We start from the raw sequence: 15,745 nt of genomic DNA, 5'->3' as shown, positions 1-15,745 counted from the left end.
CCAATGTTGGTGCTTGTGTGACATTTAATAGATGCATACAGCAAGCATACCAGCACATCAGCATCCCATGCTGGTCACCAGCAAACCAACACCAAAACACAACATATGCTGGTCTAGCTGGTATGACCATCTATGCTGGTCTGTGCTGGTTTTTCCAGCAGGGAAACGAACAATCTAAAAGTGCCCACGCTGCCACCATGTTTTAGGTGTCATCCCTATTCAATAAAGACATACTTCTGCAACTAACTTGACTTTTCTTTTTAATAAACTTGAAAGCCTCTACACTCATTTACATATGCGTTTACCCATAGCATACTTATAATTAGCTTATTTTTATATTACAGATTTATACAATGTTTATTTAATTATTGTCTTAAAATGAACACTAATACTCAGTATGAATGTTACTCCCAGAATACTTTTCTTTGATATTTGAGAAAAAAAAAACATGAAGCTTAAAAAAAGATTCAGTCAAGACAAAAACTGTTTAATGGAAAAAAACACCATAAAATGTAACTTAGGATATTATAAATAAACTATAAAGACACTGGAAAGAAGAAGTGGAAAAGCCATTACAACACACACTGAACATCATTAAACTAAACATACTGAACACACTGAAAATTAAGAAAACCTTTTTATTAACTTAAAAAAGAAACTTCAGTTTTGAGGCCTCCATCAAAACACTGACTCAGACTTCAGTTTTCTTTATTGCTGAATTTGAGGAGAACCACCATCCTATTTTCATAAACTTTGGGGGACTTTACTGTAAAAAACACACACTACACACACACACACACACACAAATTGGATTGAGAATTTGAGAGGTGAATGATGAGATCAACTGCAAGGTGACTTGATTGGTTCTTACTTTCAGCAGAAGGATCAATATGATGAGGAAGATAAACCCGCCCACTACACCAGTGCCAACAATCAGCATTCGACTGGGAGGAACGACAAACTCCACCTTCACTGCAGTCTGAGGAAAATCATCACAACCACTGGCACTAGTAACATTTTCATACTTAATGAATAATATATAAAATCACTTTTAAAATGTACAATTTACGTTGAAGATGTAAAAGATGAATGAATTGCTGAAGAAATGAGATGGCAGGTACCTGGGATCTGTGGGGATCATCCTGCAGAATGGAAGAAATATTTTCTACTCTAAATTGTAATATTATATATGGTGTTATAAACCTGTAGATCTCAGAAGTGTCTGCAGCAAACTTGAGATAACAGCGGCTTATTATTGGTTCATCTCCGATTCACCTGCTTGTTTGACATCCGATTGTGGCGGCTTGTGTTGAATTTGAGCTCAGCGCTGATGTTGAACACGTAATCCCTCCTGAACTCGTAGAAGGAATATTTCTACAGCAGAAGAAACAGTTTGGGATCGGAATCAGTTTTAATCTTTGAAACTCTTAAACACCCTCCGTTTGGGACTGTTTCTGTCAGCCGAATGACAGCATGTGTGTGTCTGTTTGTGATTGTGCTGTGCTGTAGTTCAGAGGGACATCCTAAAAAGCTGGTTATGTGATATACCTGGGTATGTTTGAGGATAAGCAAGTGGATAACCTTAGCTGTCGGTTGTATATATATATATATATATATATATATATATAAAACAATATATTAATAATGAAGCGTTAATTTAAGTAATAAATAAGGCAATATACTAATAAGGTTTTTAAATATATATTGTGGTGCTGTAGTTCAGGTGTGTGTTTCACGTCTTTGTGACTGTGCTGTAGTTCAGGTGTGTGTTTAACACTTACACTCTTGAATTCCTTGACATTTTGTAAAGCTGCATGTGCCATCAGGTTGAAGTGAGCTACTGAAGATTTCTGCAGAAGAAACGGATGACACTCAAACTTCCCGCAGTTACTGTCCTGAAACATCAACAAAAAACCGAGTGCAATAAACCAGAGTTAAAGGGGAAATCAGTTAAACAGTGATGAAAAGGAGGCAATAAACATGAATGTAACAGCTCACGTCAATAATGTGACCTTTTAAAGAGTCAGAGGTCACACTGCTGCCCTCTGTTGACTGACTGAAGAACATCATCTTTGATTGATATGAACAAAAGATCTGCATATTGAAATGCGTCTCATTGTCTGTTTCAAGTAGGGATGTCATAGTTAACGCATTAATGCATGCGATTAGTTTTACAATCCTTAACGCATTCAAATAATTTAACATAGTTAATTAATGAAGCACTATTTATATTCTAACCCTTTAACCCAATTTTGCTTCTCTGCTTGTGATTAGATAAATTTAAGCTGCAAACCTCTGGAAAAGTTTTCAGTTCAATGGTCCAGGAAGCGAATGCATTCAAACAAGCAGTCCAAAACAGCGCTAATATAAAATAATCCAAGGGTGTGAGTTTGAGTCTTGAGCTGGCAGGTATGGTAGGTGGGAAGAATGAATGTACAGTGATCTCTCCACCTTCAATACCATGACTGAGGTTCCCTTGAGCAAGACACCAAACCCCAACTGCTCCCCGGGCGCCCACTGCTCCATGTGTGTGTGTTCACGGTGTGTGTGTGTTCACTGCTGTGTGTGTGCACTTTGGATGAGTTAAATGCAGAGCACGAATTCTGAGTATGGGTCACCATACTTGGCGGTATGTCGTCACTTTCACTTTTTACAGAAAAAAAGTGATAAATCTGATTAAAATATTTTTATCGATTGACAGCCCTAGTTTCAAGTGTGCAGCTGAATCACTCCTAATGTGTCGTCATCTGATCACTGCCAGCTTGGTGCATGCTTTTGTTTACGATTGCCAGCATACTCTAATTTGATGCAATAAAATGTTAAACATAAAACATCTGATGCAGTGTATAATAATATAAGTCTTCAACTTAAGCTATACTTCTACTGTAAATCATTTAAACATGGTTTGGTTGTTTTTGCAACTCCTGTTACAACAGCAGCATAGAAAAAAAGACATTCATTATTGGTTCCAAAACTATGCACTGCTAATGCTTCTATTTAAGGTCTCTCACACTAAGGAGAACTATAACTATAGCTATAACATTTGGATGCCAATACAGTTTTCATTACAGGTATCATTATAGTTATAATTGTCATCACAGTTATTGTTATTTTTTTTAGTGTGAATGTGTCACGGTGTCTCGTCTATGTGTCCCTGGGTGTCCACTAGTGGTCTCACTTCCCCATTGGCACCCCACTGCAGGCACTACATTTCCAACAAAGCCTTGTCCCTTCATCACGGTTAATTGCACACCTGTTAATTGCACTCAGCTGTCTTCACTTTCATCGTCATCACCTGTCCATAAATATCGGTCTGTTTTCATTCTTTTTCTTGGAGTCCTTATTTTCCGTCACCCGGTTTTCTCGCGTTCCTTGTGTTTTCTAGTTTCTTGTTTGTTTTGTTTCTGAACTGATTTCTTGGTTATGACCTCTTGCCTGTTTGGATACTGTATTTTGGATTACCCATTAAACACACTGCTTCTGGATCTCTCGTTTCCTGCGATCAATCGTTACAGAAGGACTCCATCATGTCCAGATCCAGCGGTGTGGGACTTCATATCCGTTCCCCAGCCAATATGAAGGAGCGGAGGGGGAGATTCCTAAAATTAACCACCTTCCGTCAAAAGGGGAATGAAGTGGGTGGTGTGGCACAAGAATTCTGAACCCTGGCGGTAGGATTGGGGTATAATGATGCAGCCTTGAAAGACATTTTTAATGCCTGCCTAGACAACCCTGTACCTGAGCGGGAGATGGATGAGCTGGAGATCTTTGATTTTTGGGGGTTCATACTGTACCTGCAACATCGGTCTCAGTGGGATACCCCAGCCACACCTGTCTCTCCAGGTGGGATGGCCGACTCTAGACCGGGGTCTCCAGACAGGAGGACCGCCAGCCCAGCGCCACTGCACAATATGGCCACCAGTCCAGTGCCACAGCACAAGGTGGCCGCCAGCTCAGCGCCACAGCACAAGGTGGTCGCCAGCCCAGCGCCACTGTGCAAGATGGCCGCCGGCCCTGAGCCATTGCACAAGATGGCCGCCGGTCCAGCACCTCTGCACAAGATGACAGCCACCGTTGGCCCTCCAGAGTCGAGTCAGGTCCCCATTGACACTCCAGAGTCGAGTCAGGTCCCCGTTGACCCTCCAGAGTCGAGTCAGGTCAAGTCACCATTAACACTCCAGAGTCAGGTCAAGTCACCATTAACACTCCAGAGTCAGGTCAAGTCACCATTAACAGTCATGAGTTAAGCACTACCTCAGTTAGACCTCAGGAGTCAAGTCAAGTCACTGTTGATCTTCATGGGCAAGGTCAAGTCCCCAGTGTTCTTCATGGGCAAAGGCAAGTCATCGTTGATCTTCATGAGCAAAAGCAAGTCAGCATTGATCTTCATGAGCAAGGGCAAGTCACCGTTGATCTTCATGAGCAAAGGCGAGTCACCGTTGATCTTCATGAGCAAAGGCGAGTCACCGTTGATCTTCATGAGCAAAGGCGAGTCACCGTTGATCTTCATGAGCAAAGGCAAGTCACCATTGATCTTCATGAGCAAAGGCAAGTCACCATTGATCTTCATGAGCAAAGGCAAATCACCAATGATCTTCATGAGCAAAGTCAAGTCACCGTTGATCTTCATGAGCAGAGTCAAGTCAGCGTTGATCTTCCTGAATCCAGTCAAAACACCACGGATCTACCAGTCTCTCCGCGTCTCTGCTGAACTACCAGAGTCTCTCCACGTCTCTGCTGAACTACCAGAGCCTCTCCACGTCTCTGCTGAACTACCAGTCTCTCCACGTCTCTGCTGAACTACCAGTCTCTCCACGTCTCTGCTGAACTACCAGAGCCTTGTCACATCTCAGCCGAACTCCCCGAGCGCTCGACTTATCCTGTCGTGGCCACGGAGGCCATCCAGGAACTCACCGCCTGCCCTGTCATGGCCATGGAGACCATCTACCATCTTCTCAGGGACACGGAGTCCACCCTTAACCTGTTCTCTATTTCAGACTTACCTAACCAGACTTGCTCTCCTCTGCCAGGGATCCCACTGTGGTGGTCTTCTGCGCCGCCCTGGTGGGATTCTGTCTCGACCGCATGGCTGTGGTGGTCTTCTGCACCGCCCTGGTGGGCTTCTGTCTCGACCGCACGGCTGTGGTGGTCTTCTGCGCCGCCCTGGTGGGCTTCTGTCTCGACCGCACGGCTCCAGTTCCACCTGATACACCCTGGATACCTGCCCTGTAGGCTCGGCCCTGGGCCCCTGAACTTTCTGTTCCCTCCTGGCCTTGTGTTTTTGTTTTGTTTTTTGCACTTCCGGTCTCTGTTGCCCTCTATGAACCTGGCCCTCCGTCCCTCCCCCTGGTCCTCCGCCAGTCCACCTCCCTCCTGATCTCCTTGTTGTTGTTTTGTTTTTTGCACTTCCTGTCTCTGTTTCCCTCTATGAACCTGGCCCTCCGTCCCTCCCCCTTATCCTACACCAGTCCACCTCCCTCCTGGTCTCTGTGTTCCTTGGTTTGTTCTTGTGTTCAGGTGGAGCATCTGGTAGCTGCTCCGTAGAGGAGGGGGTAATGGCACGGTGTCTGGTCTGTGTTTCCCTGGGTGTCCACTAGTGGTCTCACTTCCCCATAGGCACCCCACTGCAGGCACTACATTTCCCACAAAGCCTTGTCCCTTCATCATGGTTAATTGCACACCTGTTAATTGCACTCAGCTGTCTTCACTTTCATCGTCATCACCTGTCCATATATACCGGTCTGTTTTCATTCTTTTTCTTGGAGTCCTTATTTTCCGTCACCCGGTTTTCTAGCGTTCCTTGTGTTTTCTAGTTTCTTGTTCTTGTTTTTTTTGTTTCTGGACTGATTTCTTGGTTATGACCTCTTGCCTGTTTGGATACTGTATTTTGGATTACCCATTAAACACACTGCTTCTGGATCTCTCGTTTCCTCTGATCGATCGTTACAGTATGACCTTTACACCAACTAGCAACATCTGTCTCGGGTTCTTTTATACTGTCTATCAACATCAAATGACAAGCAGTCATAGAATACATATATATGACCTCTTACCTGTTGTTCTGGCTTGAAGTTGCACTGCAGCGAGTTCTGGAGAGAAGAACAGAAGAGGTTTATTCAACATTCAACAATACATGATGATTTGATGGTATGAGCTGATGAGCGAGTGATGCACCTCCTGCATGCTGAAGCTGTGAGGTCTTAAAATCACATGGGTAGTCTGACAGAGCAGGGTGAGCGTGACAGACACCGGCAGACCTTTAACACCCAGATTCTCCACCTGCAAACACACAGATACACAGCAATCTGATCATTCCAAATCACTTTGAGTCACATCTGTAAATTAGTTAATCTGTAAATACTGGTGAAATCTGAAGCCTGTTTCTGATTAGTACTTTATTTCAAATAATTATTGTGAAGATACACACTTTATTACAATGAACCAGTTAAAAAAAACCTTGTAGTTGATGTTGAGAGGTTTTGGACCTCTGTCCTCCAGAGAGAAGTTCAAGTACGTCACAGAGTCTTCAGCCACTCTGATAAACAGACAATAACATTTTTTTTAGTCACTTTCTCCGTCTATCATTTTTATCATGTTATTGTTGTAGTTTGTTGACTGCTGGTAATAATGATGTTTGTCTCTCTAATGAAGCCATTAAAACAGAATCTACAGGAGAAAGTGAGTAAGATAAGGACAGAACAGAGCAAGACATTTTGATTTTAGTTTAATATCAAATGTCTTGTGTTGAGATTTCAGTCATACAGAGGTGAAGAGCAGATCAAGAAGGACAGATGTTTTTGATAAATGTGACTCACAGACTGATCGCCAGATCAATAAAGAACTGCACCGGGACGCTCTTCCTCACAACCGTATCACTCATGTTACCATTGTTATCACTGTGAACAAATACAGAATTTACTCACAGATGAACATGAACTGCAATAAAGTCATTCTTCTTAACCTTCATGACATATGGTATCTGCAGAAGTATGACAGAGTCCTAACAACAAATTAGTTAATGAACTTGATTCACCTGTTGGCAGTGATCATCATCTCCATCCGGTCAGACCAATCGTTATCCCATTTTGTCACACGGAAGGTTCCCAGAAACTGAGTCTAGAATAAAGTAGAAACCAAAGATGTTGGTAACAACACCAAGGTCATGGGTTCATGGGCTGTAGTAACTATAAAGATATATTCTGTTCATTTTGCCACTATTATAACACCTATAGCAATAATATGCAGAAAATGTGTATGAAAAGAAAACTGGAATCTGTTACTTACTGTGGTGCCGCTGCGGTACACTGGTAGATTGATTCTGCAGGTTGTTCTGTTCGTAGCACCGCTGTCTCGATAAGAGAGCTGTCTGAGCTGATAATTCAACACAAACACAATTTATTCAAAGTTCTGTCATGAAACTCTAGATGGTGCAGTCTGCTAGGTTCTAGCTCAATCTGATGTAAATCACATGATTACTCACATGGTGCACCTGACTGATTTCTTTTGCATCAGCAGCCAATGAGCTTGCTGCACAACATTCAAATACTTGGGTTGAGTGCTTCAGAACCCCTCCACCTTCCTCAGCTCCACCTGTATAGATCTGCTACAGGGTGATTTCGTGTATTATATGTGAGTAATATCATATATGTAAAAGTGCAGCAACAGTATTTCCTACATGCTCACAGCAGCATGTCTTAAATTTATTAGCAGTACTAAGTCTCGGTACCTGCTCTGCCCCAGCAGCAGCAGTGTAGCAGATCTATTACAATATATTTAGAATTTCAGAGAAAGTTTTCAGAAAATCTGCCTTTAATTTGTTATTTTTTAGTATTTGACAAATATCTTAATAGCGCTGTATGAGTGCAGAATTGGCTGCCTTTTGGAATTTGAATTGGCCACGCCCCACAGGAAGCTCAACTGAATTTAGAGGAAGAGGAATTTACTAAAATTCAGCACAGGTGATGCATTAACAACAACAAAAACTATCAAACAAGTCTCTGTTGACAAACATTGTTTTTTAAATAAAAGAAGTGTCAAAATACATATTTTTAATTTTAAACTTTCTGATTCTGATTTCTGCAATATTGCTGTTCCTGCAACATCAATTCAAAATCAGCTCATATTGACTGAATATCAGAAATACTTCAAAACTAAACTGATTTAAGGAAAAACTTGTTTTTAGGATGATTAGATGTTTTTACTACATAAGTCTTTAGTTTGACATGCAGACAGCTGTACCTTAATAGCATCAAATTTAGCGAGCGAGAGGCCTTCTGGGTAATGCAGCACTATGCTGGTGTTGAAGGAGTCGTCGCCTGGGTTTGCCAGCGATACGAGGACCGTGAAATGAGCTTGATTCACCACCACTAATGTGTCGTTCCTGCAGAACAAACTGTCATTTCAACATTTCAACCCTCATTTCAAGCAAAACCTGTTGAAGAATGCCAATATTCAGAAGCATTTACAATCATATTTCAGATAACAATAATTTGTGATTTATTTATCAGTTGTTTCTCACATAAAACTTAAGTTCAGCTTCAGATCGGCCACACAGCTGTTGTTTGAATTACATCTCCATTGAAACGGCACCTGATCAACAAAAGATAAACTTTTACAGAACTTTTAAAGTTCCTGAAACATTCAAGAGACAAAAATAAAACGTAGCATTAGTTCTGGCAGGTGGCATCATTCAAGCATAAATCCGCTGACTCTCAGCTGATCCATGTCTACCTATAGGAAATACAACAGCCATCACATTATCCCTATATAAGGTGTATTCAGTATTATTCATGAACTTTATCTCTTTCTCAGGAGGTAATTACCCTCCTCCATCCCCAGCTCCTCCTCATCAACAGTCAGAAATTGGTCTTCTGATATTCCTCAATCAGACTCATTTATGCTGAATTATGTTGTTTCATTAAATTGGCATTAAGAACATTAATGATTTCTGCCAGGGGTGTGCCATATCATACAGTCCACGATAATACTGGTATAAATTTTTACATGATAAAAAAAGTGTCATATCACAATATCAATGACAGTGGATATACGTTCCCCTAGTGCGCACAACACTACCACCGCAAACCCAATAGGTGTGTTCAACTTGAAGCAGCGCTGCCAAGATTGATCGGTGAATGACAACAAAGTATTGCGAGAGCGGTTCTAGAGCATATTTGAGATCACACTCTTACCTTCAAAAATAGGCGAGGAGCATATCTTTAGTAAAACGGTGTGGAGAGAGGGGAGGGGGCCCTGAGGCAAGCGTAAAAAGACAGCCTATGCGTCTTCACGAAAGCTTATCAATTGCACATTTTAAGCCTTTCCACTTTAAAACATTCAAACAGAAGATGCGGAAAAACTCAACGGACAGTTCGTTGTCTAGTTCGGTGCGTGTGCTCAGAGAGCCGCGTAAACACCAAACCAAGTTCTTCTTCATTTCCTCCCATGCCTGAACAAACAAATACACCTCACCAGTTTAAAAATACAAAGACAAAAAGACATGAAAAGGTTAATTCAGCTTTTCGGTGAGTACAGAGAATGCAGAGAGACGCGTCTCCGTCTACAGCCCTTAAACACCGAACTGAGTTTTGTCTCGAGTCTTTGCTCTTGAAATGACAAATACATACAAAATTGTCACCTCAAAAGTATCTTCGAAAAATGGTTGGTTATGTCTTAAGTGAAAGTAAACAGTTGCAAAAGAAATAGAATGTGCCCTAATGGATGTTCTATCTCTTAAAGTGACCACGCCTAATTTACTAGCTTATGTCAATGTCCTTAATGTTAATCCAAGAAATGAAACAGGAGAAAACCACTCACTGCTCTTTACTGTATATACTTTGTATAGTATTTACTGTATAAATTAGATTAATTCTTGTTAAAACTACAAAGTTATTAACATTTGATTATTCAGTTTCTGTACCTGGACACCTACAAACTTGAAAAAAACTTTAACTTGTATATTTGAACATTTACCTGTTAAAAGTTACACGTATATCAGTGATGCATGGCATACAACCTCATGGTTAGATCACTGCATCAGCACAACTGGTGCATATGATTCTGTCATGATCCGGTCACTTAATTTCCGTTAATTCACCACCACAGGTCATTATCCACAACACAGACTCTCGTACTACACAGTACACCCTGTACTACATTTCTCATGCTCCATTGCACCAATCAAGTCACCTGATAACAATCACACCATGCACCTGAGACCTGTCACACACACAGCACAATCATAAAACACGCTTTATAAGCATTAGACTGTTGGTATGACTGCTTCTATTGTTCTCCTGTTTTGTAAGTGGCTTTGGATAAAAGCTTCTGCCAAATTATTAAATGTAAATCATGTAGTCACTTAAAACACACCCATTCCTTAGTTGACTGCAAATCACTTTTAGAACTGCCACCAGAGAAACAACCCGTGTACTCAAGCAATTGCCTGACCTGCACTTTTTTACTTTTTTGATAATCCATTTCAATATGGGAGAAAATATCTGTCACAACCTCAGTCGTGACTTTAATAAAAGAACAAATACAGAAACTACACGTTTAATGGTATTTGTAGATTATATGTATTAGCTTACTTTCATAAAACAATTGCAATTGGCTTGTAAAGGGTGTCTTTCTGTATTTTTGGTCTGATTTCTCACTCTGGACTCTTGTTTGTCATTTTCCTCTTGACAATACCCCACAGGTTCTCTCTGGGGTTCAGGTCTACTGAGTTTGCTGGCCAGTCAAGCACACCAACAGCATGGTCATTTAACCAACTTTTGGTGCTTTTGGCAGTTTGGGCAGGTGCCAAATCCTGCTCAAAAATGAAATCAGCATCTTCAAAAAGCTGGTCAGCAGAAGGAAGCATGAATTGCTCCAACATTTTTTGGTAAATGGGTGCAGTGACTCAAAAAAACAAAACAAAAAAAAAAAAAAACACACAATGGACCAACACCAGCAGATGACATTGCACCCCAAATCATCACGGACTGTGGAAACATAACACTGGACTTCAAGCAACTTGGGCTATGAAATTCTCCACCCTTCCTCTAGACTCTAGGACCATGGTTTCCAAATGAAATACAAAACTTGCTCTCATCTGGAAAGAGCAAATTGGACCACTGGGCAACAGTCCAGTTCTTCTTCTCCTTAACCCAGATAAGACACCTCTGACATTGTCGGTGGTTCAGCAAATTCCTTGACACGTCTCTGTGTGGTGGCTCTTGATGCCTTGACCTCAGCCTCAGTCCATTCCTTGTGAAGTTCACTCAGATTCTTGAATCGATTTCACATGACAAAATCCTCATAAGGCTGCGGTTCTCTCTGTTGGTTGTGCATCTTTTTCTTCCACACTTTTTCCTTCCACTCAACTTTCTGTTAACATGCTTGGATACAGCACTCTGTGAACAGCTTCTTTGGCAATCAATGTTTGTGGCTTACCCTCCTTGTGAAGAGTATCAATGATTGTCTTCTGGACAACTGTCTGATCAGCAGTCTTCCCCATGATTGTGTAGCCCAGTGAACCAAACCGAGAGACAGTTTTGAAGGCTCAGGAAACCTTTGCAAGTGTTTTGAGTTGATTAGCTGATTGGCACGTCACATTATATTATAATTTGTTGAGATAGTGAATTGATGGGTTTTTGGTAAATGTGAGCCAAAATCACCACAATTAAAAGAACCTGATTTGAATTGATTTAATACACAAGTTTTACAATTTTAATTGAATTACTGAAATAAATTAACTCTTCCACAACATTCTAATTTATTGAGATGCACTTGTATTTCTCCCAACACTATGTCTAACAAACCTATATAATTTAAACTGAGATGTGTGAAGATATGTTAAATTGAGATGTCACCTCGACATGCTCCTCCGTCCTGCTGTTGATGTCAAGAACAGCCACAGAGTTTCCAGACAACTTCTCAGTTTGTGAGAAATTAATTTGTATCTTCAGAGGAGATACTGTGTCTGCAACACAGTGCTGAAACAAACACAACGTTCAATGTCAGACCGAGGCTGCTGTGACTGGCTGAAGTTGTGATAGACCACACGTACCAGCATGAAGATGGAGAAATTGGAACAGGAAAACCCAGAATCCAGCAGAACAAACTGCTGCAGAGTCCTGGACGACACATTCCTCTGATCGAAGAATCCTCGACTCATTCCTCGTACCACATCCACATTCAGATTTAGAGAAACATTCAGATTCTTCTCCAGAGATCCTGAGAGACATGAGGGGGTAAGACATATTCTTCATGTGACAGAGACTCTCTAAAACTTCATTGATGTTACCTATGCTGCTGGTTCTCTCGGTAACCGTGAAACATGACGTGAGATTAAATGCATTAAATGTGTTGTCACCCGGACATTCAACGTTGTTCAGACTAATTTCCTTTGGACTGAAACTGAGCTGTGCAGATACAGACATCACAGGCCGAGCCCTGAGAAGAAAGAAAAAAGTAAAAAGCTCATAATACTAGACAGTCAGACTGACAAGGCTAACACCTAATAGATTTTACTTTATTCTCGATTATTCTACAAAGTAAAGATTACTTTAAAAACTGCTCACTGATGTCTAACCCACAGATGATCCTGTGTTGAGATGGTTAGAGAATCTTTACATTATTTCTAAATGTGTTGTGAAATGACATACTTGAGCAGGACGATCCCTCCTTGTGCTCCGATCACGATATCTGTCAGATTATCATCATTCATGTCCATCTGACCGGACAGAGACACTCCAAATTGCTGCAGACCGGGCAGAACTGACCGTGCTGGGATCCGCTGCACACACACACACACACACACACACACACACACAAAGATCTACTGTGTGAAAGTGGCTCATCATTATGCAGGTTTGTTTATCTGTGAACGTCTGGCTCGTCTGGGTTTCTGAGATAAACGTGAACACAAACACAGCATTTAGGATTGATAGAAGCACAGCAAACTCTCACCTGAGGAGTGTGTTCAGGGTTTATGCCATGCGTCCCATCACCCAGGTAGATGTAGACAACGCCTTCATTCTCCAGCGGCGCGCCGACTGCCACATCTGACAGACTGTCTCCATTCAGGTCCTTTAGTGAGGCCACAGATGTAGCAAATCTACCTGTGCTTGACTGGCTCACATCCAGTGTCTTCTGAAAATACTTCTGAAAAAGTGAACAGCATATTTCTTCATCAGCACATGATCAGCACTAGAACAATTTCCACAACTTTCATGTCATAGGAACCTATTACAACAGCAATCCCAATGGAGTAACACAATGGTGACGACTAGCAGACTTCCAGTTACAGGCAGAAGCTTGTTCATTAAGATCATAATAGTCATGAATCTGTGTGTACCTGCTCTGATAAAGTGTAGACGTACAGCCTCCCTTCAGCCTTTGGCTGAGACTGGTAAAATAATGGAGCTCCAACCAGCAGGAAATCTGAGTCTCCATCCGAGTCCACATCCAACAGACTCAGAGACGCTCCGAAATATGAGCCAATCTGATGCCAGAAATCAATCAAAATGAACAGAAACTGCATTCTAGCACATGCTTTTATAGCCTGATTTTTATAGAAGAAATGAAAACTTCATGTTCTTCTGCTTCACAAACACAACGTCACATTATACTGGCAAGAAACTGAAGAGGTCTTTAAAAACTTACAACCCTAAATAAGAAAAAGTTAGGACATTTTGTAAAATGCAGTGAAATCAAGAATTTTAGATTTGTTAATTCTCTTTAACAAACTTATTTAATTGGCAAAAAATGAAAAGATTTCCAATGTTTTCACTGACAAACTAAAATGAGGCTAAATAAGTGTTAAAAGGTTATAGAATATCAACATTTCACATTTCATAATGGAAAATAGCAAAGCATTTAGAAATTTCACCAATTTTATGTTGTTATTAATATTGTGAAAAGATTTGGAGAATCCAGTTAAATCTCAGTCTGTGTGGAGCAAGACAGGAAACCTCAGGTGAATGTGTTTGACCTTTGACCCCTCAGATGGCATTGCATAAGAAACCATCATGCTGTCCTGTGAAATATAGCAACATGGACTCAGGAGCACTTGAGAAAACCGCTGTCACTTAGCACAGTCTGCTGCTGCATCAAGAAATGCAACTTGAGTCTCTGTTACTCAAGGACAGCGTTTCTCAAACTGTGGGGCGTGCTCCACTGGTGGGGAATAGAGACGTGACAGGTGGGGGGCGCCAAATGGGAGGAAATTTTCCTTTTTATGCCTTATATGGTAACGTGAGATCAAATCTTCCAGAATCTGGAGCAAGACCGCACACTAGACTAAAGAGTGACTGCGAGGTGTGTGTGTGTGTGTGTGTGTTCAACACGTCATCTCTGTTTAATTTTTGTATTAATGGTTACAAATGAAATGTTTAACCTTTTGAGCGGTATCTGGTTTGGTCCCATATATAGGATTTTTATTTCTGTGCCCCTGAGAGTACGGTCCCACATATGGGATTTAGAATGTTCAGTGACGTGACATCACTGCCAGAGTAAAATTGTGCTTTCGCGCGTTGGTTGGCGCTGAGCCAGAGACGGACGCGCTCAGCGCTGTGATATATCACAACTATGCAGTGTTTTCAACCTCATAATGTTTATTTTAGGTTTCAGCCATTTTAATACACATAAGCACTAGTGAAACAATACATTTGGAGTTTGTAATACACACTGATGTCTGCGGAAGCAGCAATAACAATCTATTCAAATATAATTTGCCGACGTGTGTTATTCACATCAGACAAACATAGTGGAAGTAACTATAAAGTTTACTCTATTCTTCTCGGAGTTCACCGGCCACTTTCTTGCATGTATTTCGGGAGAAACTGATGGCAGACAGGATTCTCTGAACTGCGTCGCAAAGAAACATTGCAGCGTCCATCTCACGTTATATATCTATATTATTTATAAAGGTTTTTAAACGACCAAACACACTCACTTACACATTTTTGAGAATCGGAATATCAGATAGTTGATGAGATGGTAAGCAAGTTTGTGAATATTTTGAAATAAAAAAAGGAAATTAAGGCGATCTGTTATTGTGGTTGCGGTGTGTCATGTGACAAATGACGCCATGGAAACATTAAGCGGGAATGTTCTAAAATAACAGTCGCCTTGAAAAAAACAATATCAAAACATGGATAAATTTGTGACACGGACCTCAAAAGTTGTCGAGCCAGCGCCAGCAGAGAGACACAAGCCAGACAGACCTAATGAACCAAAAAACCAACCGAAAAGAAAATATGATGATGGGTATCTTGCTCTTGGATTCACGGCAGCGGTGGTGGGGGCAGAGGAGAGACTGATGTGTGTTCTGCATCTTAAACCGCTAGCAGCAGATAGTATGAGACCCAACAAATTAAGACGACACCTAGAGACCACACACCCCAGTCACGTCAATAAGCCACTTGATTTCTTTCAAAGAGAACTTGAAGAATACCGTCAACAGGAGACTCGCATGGTAAAAGCTGCCTCAGTAAACAGTAAAGCACAGATGGCGTCATATAGAGTGGCATACAGAATTGCACAATCCAAAAAACCACACACAATTGCAGAGCAGCTCATTCTCCCCGCTGCGCTAGACATGGTGTCAATTATGCTCGACGAGACAAGCGCAGCAAAATTAAAAGCTATTCCCCTGTCAAACGACACAGTTGCAAGACGTATATGCAACATTTCAAGTGATCTTGAGGAACAACTCATAGAAAAATTAAAAGACAGTCGTTTTGCATTACAAGTGGAC

General features: G+C 41.2%; 1 pseudogene; it reads right to left on the bottom strand.

The window, feature by feature from the left end:
• Positions 1–646: 646 nt before the first annotated feature.
• LOC132139888 (integrin alpha-L-like) overlaps positions 647–15,745 on the bottom strand; it is a 35,094-nt pseudogene continuing 19,995 nt past the window's right edge.

The sequence above is a fragment of the Carassius carassius genome, chromosome 1 (assembly GCF_963082965.1).
Source record: "Carassius carassius chromosome 1, fCarCar2.1, whole genome shotgun sequence".
In the NCBI taxonomy this organism is placed as follows: domain Eukaryota; kingdom Metazoa; phylum Chordata; class Actinopteri; order Cypriniformes; family Cyprinidae; genus Carassius; species Carassius carassius.
This window is presented reverse-complemented; position numbering and strand designations above follow the sequence as displayed.